General features: G+C 43.5%; 1 long non-coding RNA gene across 1 annotated transcript in view; it reads right to left on the bottom strand.

Moving 5' to 3' along the window:
* Window positions 1-14899, bottom strand: part of LOC131819926 (uncharacterized) — an 84333-nt gene extending 69434 nt beyond the window's left edge. The window contains exon 1 of the long non-coding RNA XR_009349386.1: window positions 14695-14899. This is a non-coding gene — a long non-coding RNA (uncharacterized LOC131819926). The remainder of the gene's footprint in view (window positions 1-14694) is intronic.
* Window positions 14900-27098: the final 12199 nt, after the last annotated feature.

The raw sequence follows: 27098 nt of genomic DNA, 5'->3' as shown, positions 1-27098 counted from the left end.
AGTACATCATTGGTTTCAGAGAATTTAGTAACTCATCAGTTGTGGATAACCCTTGGTGCTCATCACATCACGTGTCCTCCTTAATGCCTATCACCCAGTTACTCCATGTCTCCCACTCCCCTCCCGCCCCAGCAACTCTCAGTTTGTTTCCTATAGTTAAAGGTGCCTCATGGTTTGTCTCCCTTTCTGATAACTCCCATTCAGATTTCCCTTCCTTCCCTCTGATCCTCTGTACTACATCTTAATCTCAACAGTCAAGCAGTGATAGTAATTCAGTCATGGAGTCATGCATATTCTAAATCTGATGAAGTGGATTCCTATACTGCCTTTGTCTCTGCTAGAGCACTTACATTTGTTATATTATTGCTGCTGTGTTCATGTTTCTCGTTCACTGAATGTCTGATAAAAGAATTAGTAAAATGTGTGACTGCAGAAAATACAATGGTCATGGATGATGAAGATTTTCTCCTTGACCAGACTGGAGTCAAGTTCCTCTGAGTCCTCTTTCTGTCCAGCCTTGACCTCAGGCTCCGCCCACTTAGCCCAGTTTTAGCAAGAAATCTGCTTAGTCAATTTTTCAGCAATCTCCTATCCTACTCTTCATATCTGATCAAATTCCTTATCTCTCACCCCTGGTATCTTACCACTCTTTTTTTTTTTTTTTAAGATTTATTTATTTTGACAGAGAGAGAGCCTGAGCAGGGGGAATAGCAGAGGGAGAGAGAGAACCAGACTCCCCACTGAGCAGCAAGCCCAATGCCAGGCTTGATTCTGGGATCAGATCATGACCTAAGCCAAAGCCAGAGATTTAACCAACTAAGCCACCCAGGTGCTTCAGTATCTATAATGCTTAATATCTGATCAAATCCCTTATTCCCAGGGCACCTGGTTGGTGCAGCTGGTTGAACGTTTGACTCTTGGTTTCTGCTCTGGTCATGATCTCACGGTCCTGAGATTAAGCCTCACCTCAGGCTCTATGCTCAGTGAAGAGTCTGATTAAAATTCTCTTTCCCTCTCCCTCTACCCCTACCCCTGCTCCCTCTCTCTAAAATATATTAATAAGTCTTTTAAAAAATTCCTTATCCCCTGATCTCAATAGTTTATGACCCTAGCCTTTCTTCAACAATATTACTGTCCAGATGGTTTAGCCAGAATCCCTTCATCCTTACCCTTGATGTTCCATCTTAATTTTACATTCAGTGACCCCCACCATGCTCTTTAGCTGTAAATCTCCATTTGTCTGAGCTGAGCCAGATTTCTCTCCCATACTATAAAATAAAATCCCATCGTAGTAGCATCCCTTGAATAAAATCTTCCTTACTGTCTTTAATGGGTGTCACAAATTTTTTTTTTCTTTAACAGTCAGGAGGGTGCTAATGGAGTACCACGACAAAAGGCCTAACTTCCTATAATGGACATTTCCTTGGTTTACCTGACAAATACTCTTTCTCTCTTCTAAGGAAAATTTCCAGTTCTCAGTATAACTGCCAACTGGCCCAGGGGTGGACAAGTGAGTCAGATGAGACCAAAATGAAAATTCTGTTGAGACACTGGACCTTGAGGATTCAAGCCAAGGACAAAAAAGTGTTGGTACTCCATTATTCTGATGGTCCATTAACTCTTGCTTTTTTGATTCCTGTGTCTATCACTGCCCCTGCCTTTTTGAAGATAATGACCATTCATCTGAGTACACGGTTCACAGAATCCCTTTGCAGTGGCCCATGCGGGCCAAGGTAGTAGAGCATAATAGATCTCTGTAAGTTTTTAAAAAATGTCTTTGTCCCTGTTGCCCATGGCCATTAAAGACAAAAGGTCGGGGGTAGGGGGATACTGGAAAAGGTGAAGTTCTAGTTACTCACTGATTTTTTGATTGGTAGAGAGAAAGCAACACCTACATACAGGGCCAGTGGGTGAGTGGAGGAAACATCTTTGGCTCTAGGAGGAATGGGGGAAGGAGAAATATTAATATTCTTTGTCTTTGGAACTGCCCCTGAAGACTTCCCCACACAGGAAAATGACCTAGCGTGACTCTCCTAAACTTCGGCAAGCCCCTTAAATTTAACTGACATCTAGATCTGATACTCCCTGCTGGATAACTCTGATCATTATTTGATTGTTATTTATTTTATTTTAAAATTATTTTTAAAGAAAATTTTAATCTAAATACAATTAATTAACATATAATACTAGTTTCAGACATACAGGTTAGTGATTCATCAGTCTTTTATAACACCCAGTGCTCACTGTATCACATGCCTTCCTTAATGTCCATCACCCAGTTACCCCATCCACCCATCCCCCTCCCCTCCAAGAACCCTCAGTTTGTTTACTGTGATTAAGAGTCTCTTCTGAGGGGTACCTGGCTGGCTCAGTGGGATAAAGCCTCTGCCTTCAACTCAGGTTATGATCTCAGGGTCCTGGGATCGAGCCCCACATCAGGCTCTCTGCTCCCTGGGGAGTCTGCATCCTCCTCTCTCTCTCTTCCTGCCTCTCTGCCTACTTGTGATCTCTGTTTGTCAAATAAGTAAATAAAAATCTTTTTTTTTTTTTAAAGTCTCTTCTGGTTTGTCTCCCTCTTTGACTTCATCTTGTTTTATTTTTTTCCTTTACTCCCCTATGATTCTGTTTTGTTTCTTAAACTCCACATATGAGTGAGATCATATGATAATTGTCTTTCTCTGACTGACTTATTTCGCTTGGCATAATACCCTCTACTTTCATCCCTGTCGTTGCAAATTATTGCCATTTATTTTAACTCGACAGAGAAGGCCACTAGAAACAGCAGGTGATGGCCCCAGCTCCTGTCCCTCCATGCAGAACATCTGTCAACACCTGTGGACATCTTTTCCTCCCCCCATTCCTATGAACCGTTGCTCAGTTGTTACATGGCATGGACAAATGTTGTTGGCTGGTGGCATGGACACACTGGACAAGCTTGGCCTTCGGTAAAACAAAGACTTGATTCAATTACTCAAACTGAAACAGGAATGCTTGGATGAACAAGCCTGCCAGGAAGTCCCACCGGAGGTACTCAACCTGTGCCCCTTCCCTCTTTGGACCAAGAACCTGAACTTGAGAGATGAATGGCTTATCCAAGGTTATGGCAAGGTTACACAGAGCTGAAAGTAGACACAGGTGTACATGCCTATTGATCAAGGCTGGCTGTGAAATCGAACTGCCTCAAATCTTGATTCTTTTTGCCACTTCTTATTCTCTGACCCTGATTTTCATAGTTTAGGATGTAGGAATAATAAAAATATCAGCTAATGGGGTATCCTGACATTTTGATGTTTTAGTTCTTGTCAGACATTTACCATAATGCTTAGCACATGGATATGTGTGTGCACACACATGCACATGCTTGATACTCAAAAAATTGTTCCCTGACATTAACTTTATCAGTGCACTTTGCATCCACCACCAATTGGTTGTTTTGTCACAAACTGATTAAAGCAGAACTGTCAAGTGAGGAACTTCAAAGCCAAAGCATTAAGTGCTTTGAAAAACCAGCACCTGGGAGGATTTGTCTCAGCATCTGTGATTAGACTTTGGGGACACAGTTCACCCCTTCATGAAGCAGACATTCAGAACTTTCTCCGAAGGGCTAATGCCTAATCTTCCAAAGACCAGCAAGAACAAGCTTATGGTCCGTTAAAATCAGATTTTTAAAAGATTTTTATTTATTTATTTGAGAGAGAGAGAGAGAGTGAGAGAGAGAGCATGAGAGGGGAGAAGGTCAGAGGGAGAAGCGGACTCCCCATGAAGCTGGGAGCCTGATGCAGTCCTTGATCCTGGGACTCCAGAATCAAAATCAGATTGATTGACTCAATATAGTCAGGGAGGACATTCCTCAGGAGTCACAGAATGCTGGTTGCCATGAGGGAAGAGTCTTTTACAAAGTCTGGGCTCTCACAGAAGGAGTCTGAAGCACGTGAATGGAAAGCAGAGGTCAGTTCTGGATTAGAAGCTCTTTCTGAGGGGAAATGAGTAGAAGCAGGGATTAACCAGGACTTGGGCTCTGCCTTATTCAGCTCAAGTTGCTGCAACAAATGATGACAGACTGGGTGGCTGAAACAGCAAAACATGTACTATTCCTTGCAGTTCTAGAGACTGAGAAGTCCAAAAGCAAGATCCTGGGAGATCTGATATCTAGCAAGAGACTGCTTCATTATCTATAGATGCCCATATTTCTGTTGTAGCCTTGCATGGATGACAGCTGGCAGAACAATCTCTCAGGTCTTTTCTCAGAAGTGCTTTTATCTCATTCACAAGTGTTCCAATCTCATGACCTCATCACCTCTCAAAGCCCATACCTCCTGATGGCACTCCTTGAGGGTCAGGGCTTCAACATCTGAATTGGGACAAGACACACACATTCAGTCCATTAGCAAGTGTTGTCATGAGGACAGCGTAGCTTATCAACTGGGTATCCCCAGGAATCCATGGGACTAGCAAAGCAGAATCTGGGGGCGTCACTGGTAGGAAAGCAGGAGTTCCCCAAGAGACAGTCCTCATAGCATTTTACAGAGACAGCATGACCCTTGAGAAACAATAGTTTCCGTGACCCATACACCAGCCTTTATCTATGCCTGTCCTCCCTGCTGGATTCACAGCAAGCCTACTTCTTTCTTTTCCAGTACAAATGGATTTCCACTCTCTGAATCCTGATGAATTTTTGCTCTTTTGTGGTTAGTATGTTGCCCCTCAGGATTCTGAATGTCTGGATTTGCAATCATGGAAACTGCCAAAGGTCTAGGGACCTGCGTGGCAGAACCCGGCCTCTACCACTATTGCCCAAGGTAGGAACTCTGGTCCCTTGAGCGTCCTGTGCTGCTGTCAAAGGTCTGTGTGCATTGGCTTATTGTTTTTTTTTTTTTAATGTAATTGCTTATACGTGTGTTTGATCATGCTCAAGTGGCCTTTCTGTGGAAATAGTGGCCAAGCTACACCTAGAAGTCACTGAAGAAAGTTCTAAGAACTCCCGGCTGGTATGAGGCTAGAGAGAGAGAGAGAGAAAGAGAGAAAGGAAATCTGCCTCTCTGCATTTTGCAAGTCCCTGCGCAAAATCTGTTGGCTGTGCACTCCTCACACGGAGATTCCAGGCAGGGAGGCCCTCCTGAGCCTCATCTCCCTGAGTTCCTCCTCCAGGAGCAATCCCTAGTTTGAGACCAGGGTTAGGGAAGGAAGAGCAGCAAAGCAGGGTCCAGAAGGAAGGACTGCCACAGACCATGGAGCACCAGAGGGCCAGGCTGGTACCTTCTCCATGTTGGGGTACAAATGGGCTCAGCTCAGCAGGTACAGGGGTGCCCTTGGCCCCTCTGGTGGGCTTTGCAGTGCCCCAAACTCAGGAAGAAAAAAGGCTGGCTCAGGTGACTTATTTTTGACTGGGGAGGAGCTGACAGCAATGGAAATAAACAAGTAGGGAATGATGTTGGAAAGTTGGAGGGTTTGTCCTTTATATCTCAGCTTTCTCTCCTATCTTCCCTTGCTCTGTAGTGTGTTCTCAAAGAAGATTTTGGCATGATATTCCTGTTCACTGATTTACTCCTGAGCTGTGTCTTTTCTGCTGTTCAGCTCATCTGGTGAATTCTTTTACTGTAAAAAGTATCTTGCCCTTGCAAGGGCAAGGGCAAGACCTGAGAAATCCCAGAGATTTCAGCTTGCCACCGGCTATTTGGAATGCTGGAAAGGATTCAGAGTAGGGGAAATCGTCTTGAACATCTGAGACCACCCCCACATTCAGCGGTCCCCTGGACACAAACCCAGACCTTGATACTGATCCTGAACCATGCTCTCAACTCAGACCCCTGTGATCCTCGCCACAGTGCTTTCAGATCAGTGCAGCCATGCCCATAGGCACAAACTCTTAAGCCTAGATTCTGTCCTGAGAGGTCTGTCCCCGACGGCCTGGCTCCAAAGCCTCAGAGATTGAAGACAGTAGGAACACCATAGGACTCACCCTGCCACCCTGAAAGGAACCATGCCATTTGGAACCCCAGAAAGGATTCAGAGGAACTGAAATCTGCATTCCTACCTCTGGACACCCCCATATTCAGCAGGCCCCTGGATGCAAACCTGGAGCTTGACACTCACCCTGAACAAATCCCTCGACTGCCCCCTCCCCCAGAAAGATGGACAGAGTGCTGGCAGATCGGGCCTGCCATGTGGTGGGCCCTAACCATAACCTTTGGTTTGGTTCTCAGGATTCTGACCCCTAAGGCCTTGCAGTAGGTGCCCTACAATTTGGGGACACCTGGGCAATCCCAGAGGACTCAGCCTGCCGCCCAGAAGGAAACTGTGCCATTTGGAACTCCGGAAAGGATTCAGAGGAGCAGAAATCTGCATGCCCAGCTGAGGACACACCCACACAGAGCTGACTCCTGGACACAAAGCCAGAGCCAGACACCCTCACGTACACTGTCAACTCAGCCACCCAGACAGCTCTCCATGGGGTCTTCAGGTTAGTCCTGCCATGTCCCTGGTCCCTAACACTAACCCTTGGATGGGTTCTGTAATGATCTCCTCATTTCAGGTTATGTGGTGGTTCTGCAGGACATTGTCCTGGTGTGGGATCAAACACACTGAAGCATCCCGTGTGAAGTGGCAAACGTGGTAAAGAAATGACGGCTGGGGAATCTGAGTGTGGAGACAGCACGTATTTGTGCTGCTATAACAAGCTGACTGCACTTTGAAATCACCGCAGAGGAAATGACTCTTCCAAACATCCATGTTAGCACGACGACACGGAAGCAGGGAGAACATCAGACTTTGGGATGGAGGCCAAGCCCTCCCAGATCCAGGTCACCCAACATGGAGAGGACACATGTTAGCAAGAGACTCATGGGAGGATTAAATAATGGACCCCTGTATCTCAGGTGCAGTAGAAGCAGTGGACTTGGAATTTCAGTTTTCCACAACCTTCCACCACAAGCTGGTTAGAACTGTGCAAAAGCAGGAAGGGAAGCCCCAGTAAAGTGGACGGGGGATGCCAGAAGGGGAGGCTGGAAGGGGGCGCCTGGTGCTCAGTGCCCATTACAGACCCCACATTGCAATCCCCCACAGGAGAGACTCACCAATTCCAGGCCCCACAGGGGAAGCCGGAGGTTCATCTCCTGACTTTTTGTAGGAGCTTTGCAGCTCAGCTGGTGAGAATTCTCCATCACTCTGCCTTTCTCCAGGGGACTTTCCTTCAAGCACCCTTCCCAACTTCTTCCTCCTCCATGAAATAATGTTCCTCTCCTTTGTTTCTCGCACTTGCCTGTGATGGGACCGTAGCTTGCTCAGCCCAGACTGCCATTCTCTGCTCTTCCCAAATAAACCCATGCTGCTGGTCAAATAACTGGCAGATGGAGTTTAAGGCAAATCGAACTAATACATTCAAGAACTTGCAAGGAAAAAAATCAATATGCACAAATTAGTGGCACTCCTACGTGCTCAGAAGGAACCATCAGAAAGAGACTACGGAGAACGATCTCATTTACACCTGCATCCAAGGCAGCAAGATACCCGGGAGGCCCCTGAACCAAGAAGGTGACAGACCTGTCCTCTGACAGCCCTGCAACAATGACGACAGACAGGGAGGGGGACACACGGAGATGGGGAGGCACTGTGCTCAGGGAAGAACCCACACTGGGAAAATACCTACTCTCCCCAAAACCGTCTACAGAGTCCTCACTCTGGCTCCTGAATTTCGGGACTCGGCACAAGCCTGGAGTGGGTGTGGACACGGGAAGGACCCCGCAGGGCTGAGGTGGGGGGAGCACAAGCACCGAAGCAGGCGGACGCTCCCTGACTGCAGACCATCTGAGGAGCCCCAGGAACCGAATCCGCGAGCACACAAACACAGACAAGGACCGAGGAGCACCCGAGCCCAGAAAGGGGGGACCCCACAGCCCCGCGCACAGCACAGCAGGAGGCCACGTCTCCTCACACAAAACGACGGAAGCCCCAGTGTCTACACAGGGCGCCCTTCCTCTGTGGGGTCCTGAGACCACGAACCCCTTGACAGTCCACTCAGGCGGCTTCTCCTCACCTCCTCCAGAGTCCTTAGGAGGTCGGACTGCTGCCAGTGTGGGCGCGTCCTCCACAACGGGTCCGGTCAGTGTGGCTGCAGAGCCACACCCTCCTCAGCTTGTCCTGTCAGGGTGGGAGGCGCCCCACATTCTCCAGAAGTCTCCACAGTGGGTCCTGAAGAGGCGGGGCTCCGGGGCTCCGAACCCAGCTGTGGCTGCGCAGCCTGGGCTCAGGGCGGGAGCTGCGGTCTGGCGCCCTCTGCAGGCGGTGGAAGGCAGTGCAGGACTGTGGGAGCTCACCCTTCAGTGGAAGGTCCTGCTCCCTCCCGGGGTCCAGCTGACGCCATTTCATTCCGGAAATTCAAGCTGCATGGAGCCCAATACCCCCCAACTTCCCCCCAAATAGCTAAGGAACAATGAATTGGAAACAATGTGGAATTACAACAGTCCTTGACCCAAAGAGTGGCACTGAACATGGCCCTGATGCAGACCCACACTCTGACCTCAACTTGGTCTCAAGCCTGGACCCTACCCTAATCCAAGACCCTAACCCTAGCCCCCAACCCAAACAATGTTCACAAGAATCAAAAGGTAGAAACTGCAAATATCCATCCATGGCAAGTGTATAAGCAAAGTGTGGTGAAGGGTTTGAATTTGGGTTCAGGTTCAGGTTTTAGTCAGAGTTCTAGATCAGGCTTTGGGTTTAGTGTTAGGGTGAGGATTTAGAGTGAAGGACAAGGGAACAGAGTTATAGTTTAGGGCTTTAAGTTTATGATTTAGGCTTTAAGACTCAGGGCTTAGGGGATAAAGTTCAAGGTCAAATTTGGGGTTTGGCTTCATGCTGAGATTTGGGTTCAGGGTTCATGACTTGGAGGTCTGGTTTAGGGTTTGGGTTCGTGGTTCAGGGCTTGGATCCAGGGCTCAGGTACAGGCTTTGGGTTCCATTTCAGGTTTGGGATTCAGGGTTCTAGTTTGGGCTTTAAGGTCAGCTTAGGTTTCAGCGTTGTTAGGGGTTAAGGTTAGGTTTAGGGATGACACATTTTCTTCAGTTGTCATCATGGACAAAAAAATTCTATATGGAGTTTCTAAGTCAGAAATGTATTTCATCTGGGGGCGCCTGGGTGGCTCCGCGTGTTAAGCCTCTGCCTTGGGCTCAGGTCATGATCTCAGGGTCCTGGGATCCAGCCCTTCATCAGGCTCTCTGCTTGGCGGGGAGCCTGCTTCCCCATCTTTCTCTCTGCCTGCCTCTCTGCCTACTTGTGATCTCTGTCTGTCAAATAAATAGAATTAGTAAAAGCTATTATATGATCTTTTACAAACCATTTCCTATCTTTGCATTCTCATGTGCCAAGACAGACACGGATTATTTAAAACCCTGAAGAGAGTGCTCTTGCATTTCAATTGCCTGTAACCTTCGTGTAATAGATTTATGATTGATGATAGATTTATAGTTAAAATATAACTATTTTACATATTTACTCTCAGTAAACGATTTCAACCTATGCTCATTTAAGTAACTTGGTGCATAATCCCTTTTCTATTAAACCATAATGCAAGGACCAATGCCGCGTTTCCGAGAGAACCCCAAGCTATTTTTCTAGAATGGCCGTATGCCTATATATCACGGTGTCCTGTTTTCACTCCCTTTGTGGAGCACCTACCCTGGAGGTCATGTAATAACCCATGACCAAAAAAAACAAACAAAAAACCCAAACATCCAGGTCGAAGTGCCATCCCTGCATGGAGAAGAGGAGACTGCTCAGACAGATCCCGGGCAGGCATCTCAGCCCAGGCCTGTGCTGGGGAAGCTGGTTCCTGGCTTTGGGCGCAATCTGGAAGCCAGCAAACTGACCCAAGAGTGCAGCTGGCGTTTAGGACTGATGATCTTTTTGCAGCCAGGCCGCGCGAGGACACCTGCTCAGGGAGCCAGGCTAGGAGGCTGCCCAGAGTGGGCGCTGGCAATGCTCGCAGCCCGCCTGGGCTTTGCCCTGCACCCCAGCCAGGGCCCGGGCCTCAGGCGGGAGGGGGGCGGGGGCGGCGCAGAGAGGGGCTTTGCTAATTTCCAAAGCGGGAAGTGAGCTCGCGGAGGACTCAGGAGGGAGGGGGGCGGGGGCGGGGCGGGAGCGGCCCGGAGAAGGGGCTTTGCTAATTCCTGAGGGGGGAAGTGAGCTCGAGGAGGATGCAGAGGAGAGTCCGGGAGGAGGTGGAGGGGCTGGCGGAGGAGGGGCGCGCAGCGCCAGGGTGCTGTGCTGCGGCCCAGTCGGGACTGCAGGACCTACAGTACTCGCCGCCCTTGCGCTCCCGTGCTCCAGCCTAGCCTCCGAGGCCGCGCTGTCCTGTTCCCGCTGCCTGCTGCCCCTCCCCGCCCCATATCTTCTCCGGAGGACCCTCTGCTCACAGGTAAAGTGATACCGCACCGCGCCCTCACCTGGAGCAGAAAACCCGGGCCACGAGCACGAGCGGGGTGGGTGGGTGTCGGGGCCCAGCCTCCCGCGAACCCCAGGGCACCGGGAACACCCCGGACGCCTCCCTGCACCCCGTCCGCCAGGGGTCTGGCCGGGGACAGCGCTGCACGAAGTAACCCCCACCCCCCCGCCAGTGGGCGGGCTAGCCCCCATCGTTTGGCAGGAGCATGTCAGAGCCTCCTGCCATTCCCAGGGCACCCAGAACCCAGAGAGTGAGGCCTTGGGTGCTTTCTGGCGACAGATTCAAGGCAATTCTTCGACTTTGGGACTTCAGAGTTTACATAGTTTTCATTTGTGATTATTATTTTTGTGTGGGGGCCATAGCTTTTCTTTTGACCTATGGTTGTTTTCACTCCCGGTTCTGAAGAAGCCCCTAAATCCTAACCCTGTTGAGGACTCTGAAAGCTCTCAGAGCAGCAGTGCTGGGGGACAGTGTGGACACATGGTTTGGTTCTCCTCTGGCCTGATTCTGTGGCAGCCCCGCCTCTGTCCTCCTCAGACTTCAGAGCAATATCTGAACAAGTGGAGAAGGGACCAGGGGGTCAGGAAGGTGGCCACCAAGGAGTGATTCTCTGGAGGGTGGCTGAGCTAGCAAGTGAGCATGTTAGTCCAGCTCTGCCTGCAGTCGGGATGGAGGGGAACAGGGGCCAGGGAAGGGGAGGAGGAGCAGAGAGCAGGGACAAAGGGACCAAAGAGGAGATTCAGATGAAGGGAAGTAATGGGGAGGAAAGAGAAGAAACTCTAGAAGACAGGCATGTAGAAAGGAAAAGGGATGAAGTGGGCATTGGGAAAGGGCACCACCAGGGAAGGAGAGAGGGGAAGGGAAGAGGGAGGAAGAGAGGAAAGGGGAAAGGGAGAAGGGAGGAGTCAGCATGCCAGGGCTCCCCCTGCATCTGGAGAAGAGGTGGCTGGTCCAGCTTGTCAAACAGGGTGCTCACTCTTTGGTCCCAGTTTCTGCTCCCAGTGCTACTGGGCTTTGCAAGGAAGGCAGGCTGTCCCCTGGGACCTACTGGAGCCCACTGGAGCCCACAGGAGGGTGGGAGAGGTAAGATGCCACCGGGTCCTGTCCTGAGCTGCTCCCAGCCACCAGCCTCACCACATGGTGCAAGAGGGACCCCAGAACAAAGGAAGGACACAGGCCCGCATGTCCTCCGGTGGCCCTGGGCACTTAGCTCATCGCAGTGAACCACACCGCCTCCTCAACCCAGGCTTTCAAAGCCTCCTTCTTCATTCCTGGATTTCATGTCTGTAGGAACATGAGCAAGATCTAACTCATCTCCGACAGACAATTCTGACTCACCCCGTGTCAGATTTTTATGAGTGGCTGTGATAGAGTAAGATAGCAATGCTCCAACAAACGGACTGTTTCCTCCCACTTGACCTCAACAGTCTTATACATTTTCTTAGCGAAAACATCTTGTCTCCTTCCATTAAGCTCATAACGTGGTCTAATAGTATACATGTGCCTTCGTTAGATGCGAAGCGATACAGAGGTCCTTTTTTTTTTTTTTTAATTTTACAAGGTAAAGTCAGTGAACATATCCAACTTGACGAATACGTCTCTAAAATGTCAATCCAGGCAAAGATTTTTCTGCCTACAGTTTGGAGCCTACGTGGTGACGTTTTTAAAATGCTTTCAGTCCCTCAGTGAGGCTCTTAGAAGCTAGCCAGGGCTTACTACGTGCCAGGCACTGTGTCAGGTGTTGGAGCTAAAGGGAAGGAGAGCTTGGAGGCTGGCTGGGGAGGGACATCCATGACACAACCACAGCTAGAAACGGAGGCCAGTGCTAGAAAAGAGAGAGCAGGCTGCATGGAGAGTGTGTACCATGGGGCTTGTGAGCTCAGGAATAACTGGGAGTAACTGGAGTGGGGAGATAGGGGAGAGGAAGAGGGTCTTCCCATCAATGGGAATCACCTGTGCTTGGAGGCAGGCGCCATGAGGGGTCTCCACAGGAAGAGGGAGGCAGTGTGGTTGAAGGGCAGAGAGATGGGGCAGAACAGGCATCAGTCAGTTGGAGGGCTATGAAGAAACTGATGCGAGGATTATGGGTGCCTTTGGAGGACTGGGAATTTGTTAGAAGATCAGTGCAGATTTCTATGGAGACAAATGCCAGGAACTGATAGGTCTTTGAAAGGTCACTCTGGCTGCCTTTTGGCAAAGGGGTTGGTAAAAGGCACTTGCAGGTGTGAACACACCAGGTGGGAGGTGAGTGCAGGAAATCAGGTGAGGGAGCATGGGAACTTGGTCCGGGGGTATATAAGGGAGAATAGCCTTTAAGGAGTTCCACAAATTGGCACCAGCTGTGGCTTCATTACAGAGCTGGAAGGTGGAGGTGGGTGTGCCCTGGAGGTTACAGAAATTACATGAGAAAGGGACGTCTTTTTAGATCTTTTTTGCAACTAGAGGAACTCTCACCTTATTGATAGAATTCCAGAGTGGGAACCGATGGACATGAGGACATCTTTGAAATGTCTGAATATGTTCTTCAACATCTTTGCAAGTGACGAGGAGACCTTGACCTTAGGAGGCCTCGGCCCTCTTTGTAGCCAAAAAGATTTCACCTACAGATGTGGGTTCTCCCTTTTAAAGTCAAGGAGACAGCCCTTCCAAAGGACACCTCCTATCATTTTACCTTCTCATCATAACTCACGTGCTGGGATCTCCAAGACCCTCTGTTCCAGGTTGTGAGTATCCACTTTGGCCGGGCTGGTCTTGCCACCACAGGAAATCTAGAGCCTGTAGTGCTATTAATAACATCATCTAAGACTGTATTTGCTGCCCTCATGGCCTCTTCCCACCATGACTCACTGAAGCTTTTTACACATTGTATCCATTAACCTATAGTTCCCAAAACTCATCTTCTCTAGTGCCATTAATTTTTAGGGGGCCAGGCAAACCTTAAACTTGTCCCCCTTAATTGGATCCCTGTGCCCCCACAATCTCTGAATGCCTTTCACCATGATCCTTGAATGAGATCTGAGACCACTGCTGGTACCTAACACTTCTTGGCACCTTGTTTGTTCGGTTCTTGGAAGAGGAGGTGGCTATGGAGGTGAGTGGGGATGGGAGTGGGAGGATTTCTCCCTTCACTTCTCTTTTTGTTTTTTCAAATAATGGGTTTTGAGGGGGAGGGAAAGGTTAACCAGACCATTTATTTTCCATCTCCCATCCATAAAATGTTTACCACTCCCCACTGGAAGAATTTAGATCTTTCGTTTGAATCTCCAGGAAAATCTCCCAAACCCAGACCACCACCATGTGGATTCAGCCATCTTCTGATTCACCTCCAGATTGTCTCCTCCTAACTGCTCAAGCCACAGGTTAAGGGCGAAATGTTCAATGCCCAAGCAATATAGTGGGGATCACGTTTATCTAAGCAATTGCATGCTGCTCTGTATCTGCATACAGGGGGTCTCTCCCAAGCCTTTCCAACCTCAGCAAAACAAGACAAAGCCCCAGCGACCTGTGGTATATATCATTCATTCATTCCTGGGTTCAACACTCATGGCGGATCCCCACCAAGACAGTGGGAGAGCAAGGACTGGAGAAATCCTGGAAGCTGAAGTCTGAGGAGGATTTCAAATTCAAGTCAGAGATGAAAGAAACATCTGGACTAGGTCCTCAGGTACATGCAGTATTCTGAACTGAGGCTAGAACCAGAGACCATTCTAAAGAAAGGCCTCTACAGGTGGGCTCTCACAGGTGGGCTCCGACTCAGTTTCGTGTATATTCTTTCATGAAATAGCTCTTCGGGTCAACATGCAGAAGAAAACCATTTAATAAAACTGACAATGAGGAGAGGAAAGGGAAGCCAGAAGGCTTGTGAATGGGGAGAGAGGAAGAGCCAGGGCAGAAGACCAAGAATCCCTCCCTGCCCTCCTTGCTGCCAGGGAGGTCTGAGGGTCTAGTTTCCACCTGGGATCCCAAGTCCAGAACAAAAGCAGCGGGGCCAAGGCTGGGGAGGGAAGGTGGTCCTCAGCACGCGGGAGTGGGGGTGCCCAACGATGGGGGCTAGTGCGCCCGCTGGTGGGGGGCACCTCGCAAGGCACTGTCCCCAGCCCGACCCCATGCGGACCCGGGTTCGGCCCAGCGTCCGGGGTGGTCCCGGTGCCCTGGGGTTCCTGGGAGGCTGGGCCTAGACAACCCCCCTCCCCGCCCCCAGGTCGCGTCCCCAGCTTTCTGCTCCTGGTGAGGGCGCGGCGCGGTGTAACTTTACCTGTGCGCAGAGGGTGGTTCGGAGAAGCCTTGGGGCGGGAAGGGGCAGCAGGCAGCAGGAGCGGGACTGCAGGGCCTCACGCAGGAGCCCACGGACGGCGAGTCCGGTGGGTCCTGCAGTCCCGACTGGGCCGCAGCACAGCACCGCGGCGCTGCGTGCCTTTCCTCCGCCAGCCGCTCCACCTCCTCCCAGACTCTCCGCCACATCCTCCGAGAGCTTACTTCCCGCTTTGGCAATTAGCAACGTCCCTTCTCCCGCCGCCCTCGACCCGCCCCCGCCCCCATCCCTCCTGAGTCCTCCCCGAGCTCACTACCCGCTTTGGCAATTAGCAAAGCCCCTTCTCTGCGCCGCCCCCGCCCCCCTCCCTCCTGAGGCCGGCCCGGGCTGGGGCGCGGGACCGAAGCCCTGGGGGGCTGCAAGCGTGGCCAGCGCCGGCTCTGGGCAGACTCCTAGCCTGGCTCCCTGAGCGGGTGTCCGCCCATGGCCTGGCTGCGAAAAGGTCATCAGTCCTGTTAACCCTGGCTGCACTCTCCAGTCAGTTTGCTGGCTTCCTGATTGCGCCCAAAGCCAGCAACCAGCTTCCCCAGCACAGGCCTGGGCTGAGATGCCTGCCCAGGATCTGTTGAGCAGTCTACTCATCTCCAGGCAGGGATGGCACTTCGACCTGGATGTTTGGGCTTTTTGATTGTTTTTTGGTCATTGGTTATTACATGACCTCCAGGGTAGGTGCTCCACAAAGGGAGTGAAAACAGGACGCCTGATATATAGGCATACGGCCATTCTAGAAAAATAGCTTGGGGTTCTCTCAAAAACGCGGCATTGGTCCTTGCACTATGGTTTAATAGAAAAGGGATTATGCACCAAGTTACTTACGTGAGCATAGGTTAAAATATTGTTCATCTCCTACAACAAATGGGGGTATGCTCTTTAGTAAACTAATTCAAGTCAATTAGAGACATTGTCTTCAAGGGATAACATCATAGAGACTAGAATCAGAATCATACTTTTGGGATCAGAATCATACTTTTGGGAAAATTGGGCCCAGGTTTTTTGTTTTGTTTTATGATTTTATTTATTTATTTGACAGACAGAGACCACAAGTAGGCAGAGAGGCAGAGAGAGAGGGGGAAGCAGGCTCCCTGCTGAACACAGAGCCTGATGCAGAGCTCGATCCCAGGACCCTGAGATCATGGCCTGAGCCGAAGGCAGAGGCTTAACCCACTGAGCTACCCAGGCGCCCCTGGGCCCAGGTTTTGATGGCTTCTTTCCTCAATCTTATAAAACCTATTTGAACTCTACTGGATGCCAGAACTGCTTAAAAATATTTGGTCCCTTGTAATTTTAACCTTCCAGTATTCAATGCACCTGATCCATGTAATATCCTATAGTATTTTTGTCAAATGAAGACTCTCAAAGTGTGTTTCTTGGGAGACACTTTTCAATTGGTTGCTTACATTTCTGCATTTATTATTTGTTCTAGACCATCCTTTGAAGATGGTTGTATTGAATAGACTTGGAAGACAGAAATAGTATCTTTTTTTTTTAACTTAACCTGTTGTGTTTGCAAATATTATCTGCCTCTGTTTTGATTCTTTTTGTGGGAACTGAGGCTCAGAACTGATATATAACTCCCACCCCTACACACACACACACACACACACACACACACACACACACACACACAAATACTGTTAATATTCTGGCTACCTCTATTGCTGTGAATAATAAACTATATTATTTCTGAACCATGAGTCTGCGTCTTCTATCAACACCCAAGAAACCACGGCAGACTCATACACCAGCTTTCAAATAAGGGAAAATAATCTCAGATGCTTTATATTTTTTGATAGTGTTACCTACTTCTGAACATATGACTGAACACATATAAAGCTGGAGCCATGACCATTTAGAGCTTCTTCTGTGGAAGAACTATGCATTCACTAGTAAACACATGTAGTTTCATCTTTTTTTTTTTTCCTCTTTGACACCATTTCCTCTCTCACAGTGTTGCTCAAATTGGATGGAGTCTAAGGTCTTTTGAGGAAATTTTTGTTTAATGACTCAAAATAAAATAAGAAGAGTCTAATGTGCTAAAAATAATTCTAGATAAAAGGTATAAGATCATGCCAGAAAGGATAGTAATTTTATCTAACAACTGCCTGTTCACCCCTTATTTGTTCATTAACTAATTTCCAAATTTCTGACTAAATCCCTTTTGTAAGCCAGAATGTGAGCTAAAAACTGGGATTTTAAAAAAGTTTTCATTTGAAATCCAGTTAGTTAACATATATGGTTGTATTAGTTTCATGTGTACAATATAACATATAGCACTCAGTGCTCATCATGACAAGTGCTCTAATTAACCCCCATCACTTATTTAATCCATCACTCCTTTCCGATCCCCTCAAGTAACCATCAGTTTGCTCTCCGTAATGAAATGTCTGTTTCTTGCTTTGTTTCTCTTTCTATGTCTTATTATTTTCCCCTTTGCTTGTTTGTTTCCTTTTCTTTTATTCCATATATGAGTAAAGGTATTTGTCTTTCTCTGACTGACTTATTTCACTTTTAGCATTATGCTGTCTAGTTCCATCCATGTTATTGCAAATGGCAAGATTTCAGTCTTTTTTATGGCAGATTAAAATTCCATTGTATATACATACCACTTATTCTTTATTTGTTCATAAATTGATGGATACTTGGGCTCTTTCCATATCTTAGCTTTACAAATAATGCTGCTATAAACATAGGGGTGCTAGCATCCCTTTGAATAAGTTTTCTTATATTCATTGGGTAAATACACACCAACAGGATTGTTGGATCACAAAGGACTTCTATTTTTAAATTTTATGGAAATTCCATACTGTTTTCAAATATGGCTGTATCAGTTTGCATCACCACCAACAGTTCACAATTGTTACTTTTTCTTTTTTTTTTTAAGATTTTATTCATTTGACAGAGAGAGATCACAAGTAGAGAGAGAGAGAGGAGGGAGCAGGCTCCATGCCTGGCAGAGAGCCCGATGTGGGACTTGATTCCAGGACCCTGAGATCATGACCTGACCTGAAAGCAGAGGCTTAACCCACTGAGCCACCCAGGCAGCCCCCACAAGTGTTACTTTTTCACATTCTCTCCAACACTTTTTGTTTCTTGTAGTGTTGATTTTAGCCATTCTGACAGGTGTGAGGTGGTATGTCTTTCTAGTATTGCTTTGCAATTTCCTGATGATACATGATGATGGACATCTTTTCATGTATCTACTGAACATTTGAATGTGTTCTTTGGGGAAACACTTGTTCATGTCTTCTATCCAGGTTTTTATTGGATTATTTGTTTTTGGATGTTGACTAAAAACTGGATATTAAGTAACACACAAGACAGGTTTCCTTGAGCTTCAATTTTATTTGCATGAGTATCATTAACAGGGAAAATTGTGCATATGTGTATGTACAAGTGTGTTTACGTATACATCTATCTATCTATCCTCTATCCCCTGTCTTCTAATTGTGGTAAATCCTGTAAGGTGGGGAATGGGATAGTCTGAAGAAATGTGCTGCTGGATATGTTGGGTAAGCAAATTTAATTGCACTCAGATGCATTGGATATAAGTGAATCACTCAAATGAGTTATTTAATATTATATAGAAACAAATTAAAATTTTATGTAGTTGAAAATAATAGGTAGTTAAAATAATTTTTGTTGTTTGTTGTTTTTGTGTCTTTTTTTGTTTATATATACTATGGTGTGAATGTTTGTGTCTCCCAAAATCATATTATGAAATCTAACTCTGGAAGTGATAGTATTAAAACATAGGGGCCTTTGGGAGGTGATTAGGTCATAAGTGGGATGACAGTCCTTTTAAAGGAGACCCCAGAGAGTTCTCTTGATTCATTCATCATGTACGTTTACAGTGAGAAGATAGCCATCTATGAGGAAGTGGGCTCTCCCTGGATCTGCCCCTTCCTTAGTCTTGAACTTCTCAGTTCTAGAACTGTGAGAAATAAATTCCTGTTCTTTATAAGCTATTCAGTCTATATCATGTCCGTTATAGCAGCCTGCATGCAGAAGGACACTATGACCTAAAACGAGAGCAATAAATATAAAGTTTCAGTAAAGTCAGTTGGTACAATGTGTTTTTACTTAGAGAAGACATGCTGCTTCATGTTAAACCTTGATATTGTATATGTTTCTTGAAGGGCCACTTCTTACTCCTTTGTGTGTTCTCCACAAAGTCCAGGATGATGCCTTACATAAAGGTAATATTTTATAAATACTGTTGGAAATATATACTTCTCTAAAATCTTATTTTGCCTACAGATTACTTGGATCCACTTTGCCTTGTGTAGAATATTTGAAATATATTAAGAACAGAATGTCTCTCTAAATAACATTTAGAATCATCATTAGTTTATGACTCCTGACTCATTTGTTTATGCAGTGATACTTACTGCAAGAACACTGAAGTTTGTAATATAATTTTTGAATGAATCACCAAGCTAGTTTATTATAACTTATGAAAAAATAATTTCTCATGTTGGTTTAATTCTGCTTTTATGTTATGGTCATGACATTTTCATTAAAATAAAGTAGAAAATAGAAGTAAATAATAAATGAAAAATAAAAAATAATAAATAAAAAAATAAAAGTAAAACTCTTGTGAAATGTTAAACTTTTCTTACTTATTTTGTTTTGCTTTTCCTCTACCATACTGGCAAAGCTGTATTTTGCAGATCGATACAATTTTCTAGTTGCTAGGTTTGTTACTTTTGCTAAAATTTACAAAATATAAGAAGTTGAATAGTCATGGATTGTTTATTAAACTCCTTATCTACACATATAAAAATAAAACAATGATGGTGACCTGGGTATTTCTAAAATTGTATTCTGTTTTTCCATATTATGTTTTACAATGTAATTAATAAAGATTCTGCATATATTAACACCCATCCCCTTCTATCTCATCTGTATGTCCATTACAGAGCATGTATGATTTCTATTCATTGCTATGTTGTGGTGAAGAGATTGTCTGAAGTAGTCCTATATTTATGCAGGTAGATCTTAAGCTACAGTGCTCTTGTTTATTTGCTTGTTCCTGATCAGTATGTCTGAAAGATGGTAACTATTGCATCAGGTATGACGATTAAAAAATATTATTGGTGCCTGATACACTGTGATGAAATAGGTAAGTCGATTCACAATTTGTTAATTAAATTAGAAAAAAATTCCTTTGCATTTGTCCTTTATTAAGAGTTTTTTTTTTTTTTTAACAAATTCCTTGGGATGTTTTTTGTGTAATATATATCACATGCCTCAACCTTTAAATTTGAATGTAGAAAAGAGTTATCAGAATGAGCCTAGAAAATATTGTTATGAAATATTTTTGTTCTGTTATATTATGTAAACTTAGGAAATAATGGTAGTTATTTTTATTAGCATTTCCTACTTTCCACATGCCCTTACAGATGAGATATCATGGTTTTCCTATTCTTTTTATCGTGGTTGTTATATTCTTCATGATCAATAACAATCAATGAAAATTCGATTAATTTTCTTTGGGAAAGTGATATTTTAGCAAGAATCCATGACCAAAAATTTTAGCTGTTGTTCTTCCAGGAGATGAGACTATCAATGCTCCCGAAATTTCAAGAAATAGAACTTATTAATTGTGTTGGTTGATGTTTATTGTCTCTGAACTTAGAGGTGCATAATTCACTTTAAAATTTATTTTGGGGGCGCCTGGGTGGCTCAGTGGGTTAAAGCCTCTGCCTTTGGCTCAGGTCATGATCCCAGGGTCCTGGGATCGAGCCCCGCATCGGGCTCTCTGCCTAGCAGGGAGCCTGCTTCCTCTTCCCTCTCTCTCTGCCTGCCTCTCTGCCTACTTGTGATCTCTATAAGTCAAATAAAATAAATAAAATCTTAAAAAAAAATGGAGTGGACCTAATGGGGGGTACTTATCTGAAATTGAGGGACATTATAAAAAAAATAAAAAATAAAATTTATTTTGAATTGAAAACAAGATCTTACTGAAGTTTAGGCATCCCACTTTATATCAGGCCTCCAGTACATTCTAATTTATTTATAGAAAATATCATAAACATGAATGTCACTTTTCCTATTGCATTTATACTGAAACTGCAATGACTCAAAGATGTCAGATCTGAAAAGCACTACCTTTCTATAATTTCTGTTTCCTAGGAGGAATGGATATACCATTTTAGCACAATTATCCAACAGTATTCAAAACCACCATGAATTTTTTTTTAAATATTTTATTTATTTATTTGTTAGAGAGAGAGAGAGAGCAGGAGCACAGGCAGATAGAGTGGCAGGCAGAGGCAGAGGGAGAAGCAGGCTCCCCGCCGAGCAAGGAGCCCGATGTGGGACTCGATCCCAGGACGCTGGGATCATGACCTGAGCGGAAGGCAGCTGCTTAACCAACTGAGCCACCCAGGCGTCCCACCACCATGAATTTTAAAACATAGTTATTACACCCTAAAAATCAAGTATGAAAATGTATAAACAACCAAGTCTCTATCTGTAAATGAAAGACTCCCACACAGACGGGTTTAAAACTTTCTAACTTAAGGAATTTGATAGCACAGACTCAGGGTAGTAGTTTCAGTGCCTACAGTATACTTTCAGGTAGAGAGTAATGTAGGCTCTGAGTCACTTTCTGCCTAGAGATGACATAATAGTGGTTCTGCCATTGTTTGTTTGTTTTTGAAAATACGTTCCTGGGCGTCATTCAGAAAATGCAGAGTTTGGCAATCTATATAAATTAAGGATGATCTTTTTGAATGTTTGTCTTTCACTACACCAAATTAACATAATTGGACAGAAATTCCACTAAATTAAGCATTGTTAGGAAACGTGTAAATTGGAGCTGCTCCAATTAGTTGCTCTTTGAACTATGTGCTGTTGGTTCAGGATTAGATAAGGAGTTTGAAGGAAAACCTAAATCATTGCTTCCTTTTTTGAGAGAGTCTTAGCATACTTTCTTAAAATTAGCTGAAATAAACAATGTGTTTAGTCGCAAAGTGATTTGCATTTTTGCACAAACTCCCTATCTCCTTGAGAATTATAACAAATATTTCATGAAACATCATTGATCTTTACTTTGTGACACTGCTGTAAAGTACATTCAGAGTTGCCAGTTAAAAGTGTTAGTGTTGAGATGAAATGTCATGCATTTTTCTTCACTTCCATGCAAATGAACAGAGTAATTTATTAAGACACAATGAAGAAAAAAAAATTGACAATGAGTTCCAGATTTTAAAAATCACTTGCCATTCAATCCAAATTGTGAGTTTGATCGGTTACCGAACACTTATTAATGCACCCCCGGTAATTTTACAGAGATTATTTTTTTCTTACCAATTCTTGATTATTCTGTCTTGCAATGCAGAGAAAGCTAACTAATTTTTTTTTTTTAATTTTTTATTTTTTATAAACATATATTTTTTATATACATATATTTTTATCCCCAGGTCTGTGAATCACCAGGTTTACACACTTCACAGCACTCACCAAATCACATACCCTCCCCAATGTCCATAATCCCACCCCCTTCTCCCCAACCCCTTCCCCCCGGCAACCCTCAGTTTGTTTTGTGAGATTAAGAGTCACTTATGGTTTGTCTCCCTCCCAATCCCATCTTGTTTCATTTATTCTTCTACCCACTTAAGCCTCCATGTTGCAAAAAGCTAACTAATTTTAAATAAACTTCCGTTAATTTTGATTGTTATAAACTTAAGATTGATTAATTTCCATATACAGAGTTTAAAATGTTCACAATTTACATTAAATATATATTCTGTGTATACCTTGGAAAAATTATACTGAAAATTGAAATTAAAATGATGTTGTATATAGCTGCAAGAAGCCACCTGTCCCATTTCATCTTACTATATAAGTTGTGTCAGGTAATTTATAAAATCCCTACTGCATAACAAGTCTATTTTTTGTTGGAATGGGTAGTAATGTTTCTTCTTATTTCTAAATAAGAGTTGGTCTATGAGTGCATCTGCAACTGTATTTTTCCCAAGTGGCTTCATGGTCTTGAACTGAGAAAGCTCAGAACATTAAACATCAAAATAATATATTTTGACATAATTAGACATCAAGGAAATGCAATTAAAATGACACTGAGATATCACTACACACTTACCAGAATGGCTAAAATAAAATATAATGACAAGACCAAAAGAAAAAAATATACCATTTGATGATACACAATGGCAAGTTGTACCATCACTTAACCATCGCAGACTAGTGTAGTGTTAAATTTGTTTTTCTAAGCAATGTTTTGGGTCACTTACCACTTTTCAAGGATATAAAATGCTACCATTTTACTTAAAACTGTGAAATTTGGTCAGATTTAAATTTCAATTTATGTTAAAACATTCTGTAAACTGTGTTAAACTTTGACATTTGTTCCCTCTGTTCAGTGAATAACACTATATCATATTCCGAAGAATATGCTAATTTTCATTTTGAAAAATATCCCTTTTTCCTCTTATGGTAATTATTAATATGAATTAATAGTAGAATTTGATATGGTTCCATATGCCCATAAATACTTTATTGTATATTATCAAATTTAATAATGAATATAATGTACTTCTTTGGACAATATTTAAAGACCAGTCTACTCTTAAAACAAAAAAATGGAGATGCACTTCTTTAGTTCACACAAATTTCATTTTATTATATATAACCTCAGATAAATTTCAACAAATCATAATTTATTAAAATTATGTCTACTTAAAAATCTCATAGAAGAGTAAAACCATCAAAAATAAAAATAAACACACACAACACACACACATCACCCATGTATTGGCAAATCACAATTGCTGTAACAATACATTAGGCAATTTCCATCAGTGGCAAAAAGATTTGTATCCCAATGGACTGATTTTCCAGAATCCAAGAAAAAGTCTCCTAGGGTTTATTTAAAGATAAATATTTAAACAAATACTTCTTAAATTTAGGAAATTCAGAACATACGATTAAAGAATATTTGCAGTGCAGACTATATTCAATCCTTCCTTCAAAATGTGCCTTTGAGTACATAATTCTGTTTTCTCTATCTAAATTGAGCTGTCCTCCAAGGAAGTTTTCTAAAATGTGTGTCGCTGTGTGATAAATGTTCTAAGACCTAACATGCTTCATTGTATTTTTACTGTGCTCTCAAATTTAATCAATAATTTGGGTTGATGGGGGCGCCTGGGTGGCTCAGTGGGTTAAGCCGCTGCCTTCGGCTCAGGTCATGATCTCAGGGTCCTGGGATCGAGTCCCGCATCGGGCTCTCTGCTTGGCGGGGAGCCTGCTTCCTTCTCTCTCTCTCTGCCTGCCTCTGTGCCTCTATGCCTACTTGTGATCTCTGTCAAATAAATAAATAAAATCTTTAAAAAAAATAATTTGGGTTGATGTATAATATCTAGTTTCAAATATCTTTTCCATCTATACAAACACCCAGCTGTCTCCTTTATATGCTATTACTATTGAGAATTCTGTTGTCAGTATTATTCTTGTACATTTTAGGTGATCTGTTCTTCTCTTGGGCATCATTTATGCTCTTCTCTGTTTTTGATATTCTTAAAACTCACCATAATGTATATGAGTGGTTTTTTTTTGTGTGTGGTTTTTGTTTTGTTTTGTTTCTGATTTCTCATGTTTGGCATCATTTTAAGTCTGGTGTCTTTTATCTTTCTTTAATTCTCCAAAATTTATCTCAGTACTTATTTAAATATTTTCTTTATTTTTTTTTCTCTTCTGCTGCATTTGGGCAGAAGTCATTAATTTGTTTGTTTGTTTGTTTTTCCCAACTCATTTATTCATTTTACAGCTATATTCATCTTAGTCTCCATTTATTGTATTCTTTATTTCAACAATTTTCACTTAATTTATATTCACAGTATAGTATCTTTTCTTTGTATATGTATATCATTATTTTATCATATACTTTTAAGCTATTTTTAAAAATATTTTATTTATTTATTTGACAGTGAGAGATCACAAGTAGGCAGAGAGGCGAGCAGAGAGAGAGGAAGGGAAGCAGGCTACCTGTTGAGCAGAAAGCCCGATGTGGGGCTTGATCCCAGGACCCTGAGATCATGACCTGAACCGAAGGCAGCGGCTTAACCCACTGAGCCACCCAGGCGCCCCTTTTAAGCTATTTTTTAAAAGTACAGTCATTCTTTTTTTTTTTTTTTTAAGATTTTCTTTCTTTCTTTATTTGACAGAGAGAGATCACAAGTAGAAGGAGGGCAGGCAGAGAGAGAGAGAGAAAGAGAGGGAAGCAGATTCCCTGCTGAGCAGAGAGCCTGATGCAGGACTTGATCCCAGGACCCTGAGATCATGACCTGAGCTGAAGGCAGTGGCTTAATCCACTGCGCCACCTAGGCGCCCCTAAGCTTTTTTTTATATTCCTGTTCCAATAACACTTGGATTGCCATATAAAGTTAACCACATCATCTTTTTTAGGTAAGTAATTGTACTTTTTATGTGCATAGTTATTTTGGTCCATGAGTTCAGCTCCTCTTCGGATCATCAAATCTCTGTAAAGTCTGGGTATGCTAGGATTTTCTAAGCAACAATAAAATACATTGAAACCTGGTAGCTTAATTATAATAATGTTTTCTTTCTCAATCATTCACAATAGTATTACATTCTGAGTAGCTTCCTTCTATTTTGCAGCTATAGTGCTTGGAAAAACTTGAATTGTGATATCACTGTGATAATGTGAATTAGGTTTTTCAGAGAATCGGGAAGAGAAAAAAAGGAAGATATTCTCCAGGGCCAACTCTAGAAGTGACTATTAAAACATCTGTCCAAATTCAATTGAACAAAACTCAGAAATGCCATCTCCAGTGAAATACAAAGAAGATTATATATAGTTCTGGGCTCACACATCTCATTTGACCCAATGATGTACATCAATGAAAGACTGAAGGCCAATCACCACTCCATGGGAGAATTTAAAAATAAATTTACTAATGAGGCCAAGAGTTCAGAATCACAAATACTTAAGAACTAATAATAACTGCCTTCACTTGATGTTATTCTATAAGATAAATCCTATGATCAAGTTTCAATTTTAAATTCTTAAAATTTTAAATTCTTAAATCCTTATGAAGAAGCATCATTTGGAGGGAGCAGTTTTCATAATTTATCATCCATCAGCCTTTATTTTTTAAGATTTTATTTATTTATTGGACACAGAGAGAGAGAAAGAGAGAGAGAGAGAGAGAGATCACAAGTAAGCAGAGAGGCAGGCAAGCAGGGAGGGAAGCAGGCTTCCTTTTGAGTAGAGCCCGATGTGGGGCTGGATCCCAGGACCCAGAGACCATGACTTGAGATGAAGGCAGAGGTTTAACCCACCACCCACGTGATGAGAGAGCCACTCAGGTGCCCCTCATCCATCAGTCTTAATTGATTGGAGGAAAATGTGTGGAGGAATAATGCCTTAGGGATCTAATCTCTCTAAAGGATTTTCAAGTCCTTACCCCTTTAAGGTTTTTGTACAGTTCTGATAGCCTCTAAACATCCAGCTGATTTCTACAGTGACAGGCCTGTTAAAACCTGTCTTCAAACCAGGAATAGAGCTTGAAACATACCAGTCAAGAGCAACTTTGAGTCTTTTAAGGAATTTATCATCATTTCTTTGTTTTTGGTTAATATCTGAAATAGTTCCATATTACACTTGCATAATTTCTCCAGAGCGGACTTTGAAGGAGGCATTCAGTTCCAGCTAGTTCCATATTTTGGCAAGAACTATAATTCTATATAAAAAAAAACATATTTTAGGGCGCCTAGGTGGCTCAGTGGGTTAAAATCTCTGCCTTCAGCTCAGGTCATGATTCCAGGTTCCTGGGATTGAGTCCCACAGTGGGCTCTCTTCTCAGCAGGGAGCCTGCTTCCATTCCTCTCTCTCTGGCTGCCTCTCTGCCTTCCTGTGATCTCTGTCAAGTAAATAAATAAAATTTTTAAAAAAACATATTTTATACCAGTTATTCATGTTTATTAACTAAGATATCACAATACAAATAATACAAACAGTTACTCTTTATTAATACCTTCAACCAAGATAAAAAAATATGTCATATTTTCTCTAAGAATTTTATATCATCTGATAGGTCAGATATATATAAAATTACATTTAAAGTTTTAAAAATATCAGCAAATATTTTCATTTAAATGCAAATTTGAAAAAAAATCTACTTTTCCAAACACGACTTTTTATCCTATTTTATTTGAATTTTGTCGACAACTGATAAAATGTTTAGCGAGACTATAAATGTTAGATCGGAAAAAATGATTAATACATGTAGGTTCAAATTATTATGTTCCATTAGAAATGATTTAGTCTTTGATGAACATCTGTTTGGTAATATGTTGTATCC

The sequence above is a fragment of the Mustela lutreola genome, chromosome 17 (assembly GCF_030435805.1).
Source record: "Mustela lutreola isolate mMusLut2 chromosome 17, mMusLut2.pri, whole genome shotgun sequence".
Taxonomy (NCBI): Eukaryota; Metazoa; Chordata; class Mammalia; order Carnivora; family Mustelidae; genus Mustela; species Mustela lutreola.
Note: the sequence above shows the minus strand (reverse complement) of the source record. Positions and strands in the feature narration are given on the sequence as shown.